Source organism: Akebia trifoliata, unplaced genomic scaffold (genome assembly GCF_017979445.1).
Source record: "Akebia trifoliata isolate Shusen 1 unplaced genomic scaffold, ASM1797944v1 Contig00383, whole genome shotgun sequence".
NCBI lineage: Eukaryota > Viridiplantae > Streptophyta > Magnoliopsida > Ranunculales > Lardizabalaceae > Akebia > Akebia trifoliata.
This window is the reverse complement of record NW_028237001.1, coordinates 43,179-54,842: the sequence shown is the minus strand read 5'-3', so window position 1 is coordinate 54,842 and position 11,664 is coordinate 43,179. Positions and strand designations below refer to the sequence as shown.

Below are 11,664 nucleotides of genomic sequence, written 5' to 3'. Positions count from 1 at the left end.
AATTTTTTATTTGTTTTTGCTGATTCCTACATGGATTTCCAGATGTGGCCAGATTTGTTCCGAAAGGCAAAGGAAGGAGGTCTTGATGCAATTGAGACCTATGTCTTCTGGAACGACCATGAGCCTATTCAGGGCAAGGTTAGGTTTCTATCTCTCACTCTCTTCTCTTTTTATATATTAGTAAAATATTAACAAAACGAGTAAAGAACCTAACTTTTGCATCTTTTCATTTTTTTTCCCTTCAGTATGACTTCACAGGGAATCTAGACCTTTTCAGATTTCTTAGAAACATACAAGAAGTGGGACTTTATGCGATTCTCCGAATTGGACCTTATGTTTGTGCCGAATGGAATTATGGGTATTTTATTTTGCAGTTTCAATCAACAAAGAACTTCAATGCCTATGCAAATCACTGAAAATAAGAAATTTTTACACTTCAATATCACTTTTAGTTAACCACTTGTATACATACCCATGTCTTTTCCTTGTACCAAAGGATTTCCAGTGTGGTTACACAATCTACCAGGAATCAAATTGAGGACAGACAATTCGGTTTACAAGGTCTTTTTTTTTATTATTTTTTTTTCCCATTTATTTGCTCTGTTTGGTTCTTTCTAGCTTAAACTCATAATAATTGTTTGACTTAATTTTACATGTCCAAAAGAAGACTTTAAAGTATAAACACAGTACCTAAACTCAGTTTCATAAAATATTAATATTTTTATTTGTAGGAGGAGATGAAAAAATTTACTACTAAGATTGTGGACATGGTTAAAAATGCGAAACTCCTAGCACCACAAGGGGGTCCCATCATCATTGCACAGGTTTATCTCTTTAGTTAATTAACTAAGTTGGCACTTTCACTAAAAAAAGACTTTCTTATGGAGTATGTATTTGTAACTGCTTTTCATATGTTTAGTGTATGTCTCATTTTCTTGTCTGAAGCATTACTAGTTATTTTTCTGCATGCTCATATTACTATCTTGTTGCAGATACTCAAACAAAAATCTGTCTTTTGGAATAGTGGATCTTGGTCTCTTCCCAAATGCTGCAGAAAAATTTGGAATATCTTTGAGCAGTAAATGAATCTAACAATCACATTTTTCCATACATCTTCTGATTATCATACTGTTCAGTATTTCTTTTGAATGTAATGCTTTACTAATTTCCAAATATTACATTGATGATTTTTATATTTTTCCCATTATTACTGAATTTGTAGTTCTTGTTCAAATTTGTAGTGTCTATGGGCCAACTTCCGACCTACATATTATTTGACAACGGAGTGGAGGTTGCACGCTTACCTGAGATGGATTTTGAAGCAAAGGCTTCTCGTCCACCCATCACTAAGGTATATCCTTCAAGTAATTTGCAAAGGTTAGAGGAAACTAATATGTTTTATATGATGATCTGTTATTATGTTTAATAGCTAGATCATGTCTTTGTTGTCTTATATAGTTGAAGGTGCCACTGATCATCTGAATAAGGTTTTCTAATCAGTACATTTATAAAATATACTACGAGTGAAATAACCATTATTCAGTTTTATCATAGAGTAGGTTAAAGAGTGGGAACTAGGCATATAATTTTGTTTTAGGACAAATTTAGAACTAACAGTAATATCTGATTGAGTGAAGTAATAACTGGTGTGTGATGACATGGGATTACTACTAGAGAAACCAATTATTAGTCAAATGGCTCTAGCCACACAACCTTTAGACACCACAACCCTTATTTATGCTTCAATTTAGCAACAATTGAAATCATTCTCCAATTAAGCTCCATAGTAAAATAACTCCTTTCTATTAGGGTCATGGATTATCAATTAGACACCACAGCCCTTATTGTAAAATTGTTTGTTTTGTGTGCTTCATTTTTTTCTTTTCCACAGGGTACTTTTTCTTTAAATTACCTCAAAATTTATAGATGTAAACGATCACACACTTAAATGTATGCTTAAAACGATGAAATTTACCAGGTATTATGGCCAGCTAGGAATCAATTTTGAACTGCAAATTATGGTTTTCAAGTTTTTATAGAAAACCCCCAATATGATTAGCTCACAGCTCTCTACAAAGGTAAAGTGATAAAAAAGCACCTAAGTGGCCTCAATCAAGTACAGGATTTTAAAACTCAAGGCCTCCCCTTACCTTAAAGGAATATGCTTTGAACCCACAAGGGATGTACTTGTCCATGTATTTATGTATCGTTCCATTCGATCTTTTAGATCCCTATTTCACCTCGACGGCTATGGTATGATGCCCTTCAAATCTAGTACTGGTGTGAACTCATATGGCCATAGCCATATGAAAACTGTTATAGTTCTGAACAGCGAACTATCGAGGGTTTGAATCCCTCTCTCTCCTTTTGCTCATTGAATAGATTTTTTTTCTTTATTTGTTTGCTTGGCTCGGTTTTTGACTCGGCCAAAAACGAATTTGTTTAATATTTTGTAATACAAAATGGGATTTTGTATTTTAACCAGAAGTTATTTCCTCTTTGCAGAAGAGAGGAAGGAGAAAGAAGAGAAAGAGGGGAAAGAGATGTGGTGGGTGGGGTGGAGGTGTGGGTGTGTGAGAGAGAGAGAGAGAGTTTGGTGCGAACAGTTTGCCCAAGCCAAAACCAAGGTTGAATAAGTAAATGGGTGGTGTAGCCCAAACTATAGATTTTATTGTTAATTACATCATTTTTTTGGGCCTGCCATGCATAATACTTTGAATGCATCTGATGCTGACCTATATGTTTAGGTTCTAAATACACAAGTTCTATGTTCTATCAGCTGCAGTAGTGAAGCTTGTGTTGACTATTGTGGGAACCCTTTTGTATGGGATAGCCCAACTTTTCTGTTAATTGATAAAATCTGCTTTTCCACCACGTCGTTTTCTCACACTAAATATTTTGTATATAATAAGTGCATTTCGAATTGAGGAAATGGCTCAAAAAGAATGTTGGTGATGAAGTTGTTGCCGCAACCAGGATTATCTATGGAGGTAATTGTTTTATGCTTCCTTCATCCTCAACCTGCCCTGCAAAAATCTATTGTAGTTGTGCCAGTTCACTGATATTTTGTATAATAGACTAGCTAGTAGACACGTGGAAACATTGTCATAAATTCATTATCCCGAGATAAGAAAAACTTGTCAAATTGATTCTCCTTTATTAATATAAAAATGTGAGAGAAAGTGTAAGCACATCCTCCCTTATCATGTTTTTAATCTCTCTTATTTCCGTTGCACAAGACTATCTGTACATATCCTATTTCTCTTATTGTGTTAAGTAATTTAATATTGTGGAAGTAGTCATGATGTCTTCAAGAACATTTCATTTTTATCTAGAGTTTGCTAGTTCCGACATCACTGCTTGTCTTGTTGAGCGCTTTTATTTTCTTGTTTGCAGAATAAAGATGCATCAGCCCTTAAGAAACCTCTTCCCAATCAAAGGTACTATAAATCTTCATAGAAGGATCAACAAATTTCTATGTTTTCAGGTGCAATAGTTGTGGCATTGTTTGTTTCATTTAAGAACAGGGGCACTTGGCATAATTCCTGCTAATACAAGTGGTTTAATATTATTAACTGCTAATGAGTTTGTGTTTATGTTGTTTCTGTAATTATCTTCATTGTTTTCATTTGGGTATAAACTAGTTATTGCTTTTGAATTTCTATAAGTAATTTTCTGCATTGATGTTTGATGAATTTCTTTATTTTTTCCTTGTCTCTAGCTTCTGGAGACTGATATTTCTGACCATGATTCCAATTTTTTTCTTTTTTTAATATGGGTTTGTGAAAATAAGGCATAAAGGTGATAGCTTTTCCGTAGATCTGGATTTTATTTCTGTTGACTCGGCTGCTCATGGAAAATAATATTGAGATGGGTAAAATATTCATTTATAGGTTGTGATATCTTTTTATAAATAAGTGATAAGTGAAATTTGTAGTGCCAATAGAAGCTCTTTTTATTTATATAATTGTAGGTTTTATTTTGGAATGAATATTTTATTATTATTTTTTTACAATATAAGAGGCGGTTTTGAATTGCCTCTAATGTTGTTTTTTTAAAAACTAATTTGTTATTAGGGACGGTTTTCAAACTGCGTTTAAAATATAAAAAATCGCCCTTAAATATCAATATTTATAGGCGGTTTTAAAACTATCCTTAAATTATTCCTTTTAGAGGCGGTTTTCAAATAGCCTCTAAAATATAAGAATCACCCTAAAATCATATTCTTTAGAAGCGGTTTTTAAACCGCCATTAAAATTATTATTATTATTAGAGGCAGTTTTAAAATAGCCTCTAAAAATATAAGAACCGCCCTTAAATCATATTCTTGAGAGGCGGTTTTTAAACCACCATTAAATTATTATTATTATTAGAGGCGGTTTTCAAAAAGCCTCTAAAAATGTAAAAAATGCCCTTAAATCATTATTTAGAGGCAGTTTTAAAACCGTCCTTAGTCGGCCACTAAAAGGAATCGATGACGCCACCATAGTGGGCGGTTTGACTAAACCGCCCTTAAATATATTGGTGGCGGTTTAGTTGATATTAGTGGCAGTTTAAAAATGCCTCTAAATACCTCATATTTTGTAGTGCACCCTTTAGGATTTATCCCAGATATTACCCTATGTGTGTGGGGGAGGGAAATGTATGTGCAAACATATTAATGACGAGTAACGCATTTTTGCTATGTTACTAATACTTGAACTTGCTTTACTATTCAGCCCAAGCCTAGCCGAAGAAGAGTTGCGAGGAGTAAAACAAAAAAATATGCTGACTAGGATTGGGTATACTATATTTAATGATGGAATCATTTGCGATAAGTAATAATAATTTACATGGCTAAGAGGTCGGACATCTCAATTACAAAGGGAAAAAAAACATTTATTTTTATTTCAATGTCCTCTATCCACTGAAAAAAATAATTAAGAACAATTGACAATGAGATTATGTATTTTGGTACTATATTTAAAAAAAGAAAAAAAAAAAAAAAGCAAAGGAGCATTAATTACCATCCCATTCAAAGTTGTTTTAGTAGCTGGTGTCACCCCATGACCAAGCTCCAATCCCAAGCTTTGTGATCTTCAAGTCAGACTCTCCCAACTTCACCTTTTTTAAATCCCTTGAGGAGGCAACACCTCTTATTTTTGTATCACTTCTTCTTCTTCTTCTTCTATTTCCAGAAATCCACAAACTTGAACTGCAAATTTGAACAAGTGCCATCACCAAATTCTTCTCTCTTCTATTAAATAAAAATAAAACAAATCCAAGCAAAAAATAAAGCTTCATGCCTTCAGTTCAGTTCAGTTTTTTTTGGAGAAATTTAAGATATAAAAAAATAAAATAAATAAATAACCTAGATAATTGATGGTGAAGTCTTCCCCTTAAAACTCAAGCAAGTTCAATAGTTCTATTTGTCAGAGAATAAGATGCACTATATTAAAATGCATGAACTTGCTTACGCAATGAACACTGTAAGCGATATCTGGACGTGTAAAACCAAGGTAATGTAAAGCTCCAACTGTAAAACTACTTAATATAAATATTCTAGAATATCCTAATTGATATATTATAAATATCAATATATATTCTAGAATATCCTTCATCACAACTTTCCATTTGTGTGAGATACACCAACAATGATACAATGTATCTCATGCATTTTAATACAGTGCATCTTATTCTCTAATATCCTCTCGCAATTGCATGGTCCTTTGAAAAAGGAATATGCAATTGGTTTTGTTGAATAATTGCTTGATCTCAATAATAGATATGTTCATTGATCGTCGAAGTGCCAATCGTGCTTGCTGGTGGTCACCGTCTGTCTATGAAGTCCATCACTGTTGTATCCTGCTATTTTCGAGTCTGTCGGAGCCGGTGGCTTATTAGACCAGATCTGTAATGATCTCTCCTAGAAGCATAAAAAAGTAGGATTGTTCCATTTAAATGAAAGAACTCTCATTGGAGAGATTTTAGATGGAAAAAAAATTGAGATCGTGTAGCATGAATGTGTGAAATTGGGAGATTTGTAGAGATATATAAGAAATTGTGAATTTTATTGGAAAAACAAAAAAAAAACTAAAATAATAGCAAAAAAGAAAATAAGATATCTAGGTCCAGAACATAAAGAAAGATGGTATTTTTATTGAAAAAAAATTACTAATAAGGTAAATAAAATGATTAAGGTTCGGCGATGGCGGTGGCGTCATCGCCGAAGAACAGCGCACCAAGATCGATATGCTCAATGGAGATTGAGCTCTGATACCATGTAGAAAAAATGAATTTTATTGATAATTTTTGGATGAATATTACAAAAGCCCCAATAGGGTATTTATAGGCATTACATCAACCAAGATATATGAAAACTACCTAATATAATATTCTAGAATATCCTAATTGATATATTCTAAATATCAATATATATTCTAGAATATCCTTCATCACAACCTTCCATTTGTGTGAGATACACTAACAATGATACAATGTATCTCATGCTTTTTAATATTATGCATCTTATTCTCTAACACCATTGAAGGGCATTCTAAGTGATTTCTAATATATTTTGCTTAGTATTTCACAACCTTAAGTAATGTAAGTGTTTGTGAGCATTAAGTACTAGTAAGTAACAATCATTTCAACAAACCACAATCAATTTCAGAATTAAAAAAACCTTAAATAATTACTAATTTTTTGTCTTCATTAAATCGAAAATCAAATTAATATAAAAGAATGATGGGAGGAAAGAAATAGAGAGAGAGAGAGAGAGTACGTGTCTTCGTAGAGGGAGTTGCAACAAGAGATGGAGAGGCTTTTGTAGCTGCAGCGAGGTCGAGATGGAGGTAGTTGCACCGAGATCGTTGCAAAGCCATTCGAACAGGGTAGTCAACGAGAACGAGAGAGAATGAAAGAAAGAGAGGTCGAGAGAGAGGCAAGGAAGGTTTCAACGAAAGAGATGAGAGTTTTACTCTCTGTTTTTTTGGTTTAATTGAATATAAGGAGGTAGTACTAATTATTAAAAAGATGAAGGATGTCGCTATAAATATCGTTTAAGTTATAACTTAAACGCAACTTTTAATCTCAAGCATCCGTGTGCGTCATATCCAATGGTTTGAAATTGTTTGTTAAAACATCTGTTAAAGAGTGAAGCGCCGAACGCCTCCCATATATATATATATATATATATATATATAGGGTCAGGTTCAAGGGCCATATGAGAAAACATATGTAAAAACTTTCGTTTTTAATAAAATTTTAAAATATGGGTTAGAAATTTTGGATTGAGCTGATTTTTTGTGAGGATGATCTCTATGATGGGAAGATCATCCAAAAAAAAAGAAAAAAAAATCAGCCCAATCTGAAACTTCTAACCCCATTAAAAGTGATTTAGAATGTAGACCGTCGATTTTTTACCAATTTTTATCACTAATTTGTAAATCACTTTTGATGGATTTAGAAGTTTCTGATTGAGCTGATTTTTTGTGAGGATGATCTTTTCATCATAGTGACCATCCTTGCAAAAAATCAGCTCAATCCAAAACCTCTAACTCTTATTTTGAAAAACGAAAGTTTTTTCATATGTTTTCTCATATGGCTTTTTGAACCGCCCCCATATATATATATATATATATATATATATATATATATATATATATATATATGGGTCCCGTTCAGCACCCTAAGTTTTACCACACATTTTAACAAACGCGTTTTGTCCTACATGGGTTAGAAGTTTCGGAATGGGCTGATTTTTAGTGAGGATGATCTCTATGGTGAGGAGATTATCCTCACCAAAAATCAGCTCATTCCAAAACTTCTAACCCCATCAAAAATGATTTACAAAAAATGGACGGTCCACGATTTTTCAACTTGTAAACATGGGGCTAAACATTTCGGAATGGGCTGATTTTTGGGGAGGATGATCTTATAATCATAGAGATCATTCTCACCAAAAATCAGCCCATTCCAAAACTTCTAACCCATGTAGGACAAAAAACGTTTGTTAAAGTGTGTGGTAAAACTTAGGGTGCTGAACATTTCCCTATATATATATAGGGTCCCATTCAGCACCTAACATTTTTCCCAACATGTTTTATCCTACATGGGTTAGAAGTTTTGGAATGGTCTGATTTTTGGTGAGGATGATCTCTATGGTGAGGAGATCAATCTCACCAAAAATCAGCCCATTCCAAAACTTCTAACCTCAGGTTTACAAGTTGAAACATAGAGTTCATCCTCAACAAAAATCAGCCCATTCCAAAAACTTTTAACCCCATGTTTACAAGTTGAAAAATCGTGGACTGTCCATTTTTTGTAAACCATTTGTGATGGGGTTAGAAGTTTTGGAATGGGCTGATTTTTGGTGAGGATGATATTCTCACCATAGAGATCATCCTCACCAAAAACTAGTCCATTCCAAAACTTCTAACCCATGTAGGAGAAAACATGTTGGGCAAATTGTTGGGTGCCGAACGGGAGGTTCAAAAGGTTTTGACTTAATTTACTTAGGTTTAGGAGTTGCCACCGTTCAAAGAATTTAAGGTATGAATGGACACCATAAATATGGTTTTGAAAATTTGTTCTTGAAAAATGGTAACTCAAATTGGTCTAACTTTAGAAATTAAGTGTAGGGAGGTTCGGTTGTGAGACAAGGAATATGTTGGGCACCTCATTTCACCCCCACCAAGTTGGTGGTAACCATGTATTGGACAAACGTGAAGTATAAACTGTTTATTTTAGAATTTTGGGATTAAAAAAGAATACATGCATGAAGTAAAAAAAGAGTGAGAGTGTGTGTAAAAGTGTTCAAAAATGTGTCTGTAGCGCCCCGCCAAACGCTAATACAAATCCCAATACCGCCTCGAGGCACTAGGTGGCGCCTCGAAATTTCGGCATGGTCTCCTCTGTTTATGTTAGCGATTCACGGAACTCAAACCTGATAAACCATACCAAACAATCCTGTATAAAGCAACGAGAGACAATAGATTTTATTAAACAAAATAAGCAAGATCAGAGTTGCGCAAAAAGGTATAAAGTTATACAGGATTACAAAGTCTATCCTCCCTCTAACATAGACCTAGCACTCGGTCCCAAAATACTATGTACACCTCCTAGGATGAACAGACTCCTAGTAGAAGTAGTCGTGTTGCTCACCGGGCAACGGACTCTAGTCGTCGATCTGACCGACCAGGCGTTCCTCGGCTAATAGCTCAGCACCCGCTGCGCCAACTGGAGGCTCTGCAACTAAAAAAAAATGAAAGGAAAAGGGTGAGTAACAATGGTTACCCAGTAGGTCCACAAACAATTCCTACTAATAACCTCCCCTAACGTGATCGAATAATCATACTTCATTATTTCAAAACATGCAAGTTTTACAATTGAAACTACGATTAACTGGTACATATAGCCAGGGATGAGCAACTAAACAATTTAAAAGTAACACATAACATCAACCATCCATACGCATTATACGTTTTCCATTTATGCAAATACAGTTGGCAATATTGAAATAGTAGACATGATTTTCAGTTTATAATCCGAAATATATAACACAGATACATAATACAAGTGGTGGAGTAATGGAATTTGAGTGTTGAGATTCACGACTGGATCGCTCCCAGTCAGGACATGATGTTACAACATAAATCTGGCTTTTAGTTCCTGATTTTGTGGCCGGTCGCTGCGCTTACCACACTGGTGACTATTTATCCGGCTCAGGCTGGCCGTTTGACGTGACCGTAAGCAATGGGTCTCTTTTCGATGTGTCAGAACGTTCGACTACTACTAGATTGTTAGTGATCACTGACTAATCATCTTCGTCTATGCCTATCAGGTGTGCATGTAATTCCCAAATGACACTCCACTCGTATACGACCACCTTTACAATACACGTTCACTGGTAAAGATAAGAAAGGAATGGACCCGGATTCCAGTTGTGACTCCACTCTCATACGCGTCCCATACCACGTATGAGTTTGGTGGTCCCTACCGTACATCCCAGGATAGTGTACCCCTCCGGATGATGTGACACACTATCCCTTCAGGCATTCACAAACCTTTTAACAGCTCACAAAATAGCTACGTACATATATAATTTTTCATTTAAAACAAAAGAGAAATTAACAGAACAGGGTTGAGAACGGATATCCAGTTCCTACCATGCAACCGTGGCCACCCGGCCTAAAATAAATAACAGTACTCAACGCAAGCGCTAACATAATCGGAAATAAACATGCAACCCTTTCATTAATAACCTGGATATCCTTTCACCAACCTACACACAACATACAATGTAAAATGCAGACATCACCCCTCGGGTGTGATTCTGACATTTTACCGTTCATTCCCTTTTCCCATTCTCTCGACATTCTCACTTTTCATCTTTTCACATCGACCATCCATTTTCAATCTTTCAAAGTCATTCTTTTGGTCTTTCCATTGAAAATCCTCAAAGTTTATTTAAAAACAAAGTCCCAGCGATGCTCGGGACCAAGGTTGTTAAAAATAGAGAAAGCTGGTGAAAATTTGGCTAAGTGTCAGAAACTCAAATTTTCAAAGTTCTCGAAATTGAAAACGGGTTTTTCGAAATAAAAGTCTCGATCATGAGATTCGACACCATATAGTTTTTGTAATCTAATTCAAAGAAACGTGAAAGTTATTTCATTTTGAAAACTTGCCGAAAACGTCGAAAATTACATTTTGTTCTTTAAACCAAAATTCGGATTTTGATCCTTTGAGATTTGGATCCTAAAATCATTCTCATTGTTCCGAAATGGGGGATAAAACCTTAATTTCATTAAAGAACTTAAAGTAAATGGAATACTTAAATGTTTTTAATGAAATAAAGGGTGAGAAATAGTGTATAAGGTGTGAGGAGGTCAAGCCAAGAGTCAGAACACTGTTCTGATCAAAACTGTGTCTGTCGATGGCAGAATCAATATTCTGTCGGTGGGACCGACAGAATACACATCGGCAGGTGTCGGTGGGGCCGACGGTCCTGCCGACAGAACAAAATTTTCTCGCGTTATTTGGTTTCGTCGATGGCAGAAACCTCATTCTGTCGGTGGGACCGACAGAATGCCTTCGGTAGGTGCCGGTGGCACCGACCTTTCCCACCTACAGCCTGAACCTTACTCGAACGTTCGAGTTTTCGATCCATGTTTCGGATTCTTCTTCTGTTATTCGAATCATTCAACCCACCCACGATTTTGTTATCAAAATTCGATAAAACATAAATAAAACACCTACTTCTACCATGAATTTGGAATCAAACACCAATTTCTACGATTTAAATGCAAACAATAAATTTGTTTCAAAACCCTAAATGCACATTGAGAAATCTAAAGTTACCAATAGGAATTGAAAGTCCCCTACATGTTTGTGGACGCCGAAAGCAATGAACTCGTATAAGGATCAAAGTTGGTGGTGAAGGAGTTGGTGTTGAGTTGAGTTTGATGCAAAGTGAGCTAGGGTTTACAATCCCCTTTGACGACGGCACTCATTTGCTTCTACAATGAATGGGGGGCCTAACTCTTGCCTAATGGAACCCTCGATGAAGATGTGTTAGGATTCACTCGAACCACACGGCTGGGTTTTGATGGAGGATAGGGCAAACAAATGAGAATGGGTTAACAAGGAGGGTGAGGTTGTAGCTATTGTCGTAGCCGACAACTT

The 11,664-nt window shown here is 35.3% G+C and overlaps 1 long non-coding RNA gene across 1 annotated transcript; it reads left to right on the top strand.

Moving 5' to 3' along the window:
* Positions 1-729: 729 nt before the first annotated feature.
* Positions 730-1,353, top strand: LOC147381511 (uncharacterized). Its single transcript, XR_015174506.1, has 3 exons — positions 730-824; positions 993-1,078; positions 1,242-1,353. It is a non-coding gene; the product is annotated as an uncharacterized LOC147381511 (long non-coding RNA).
* Positions 1,354-11,664: the final 10,311 nt, after the last annotated feature.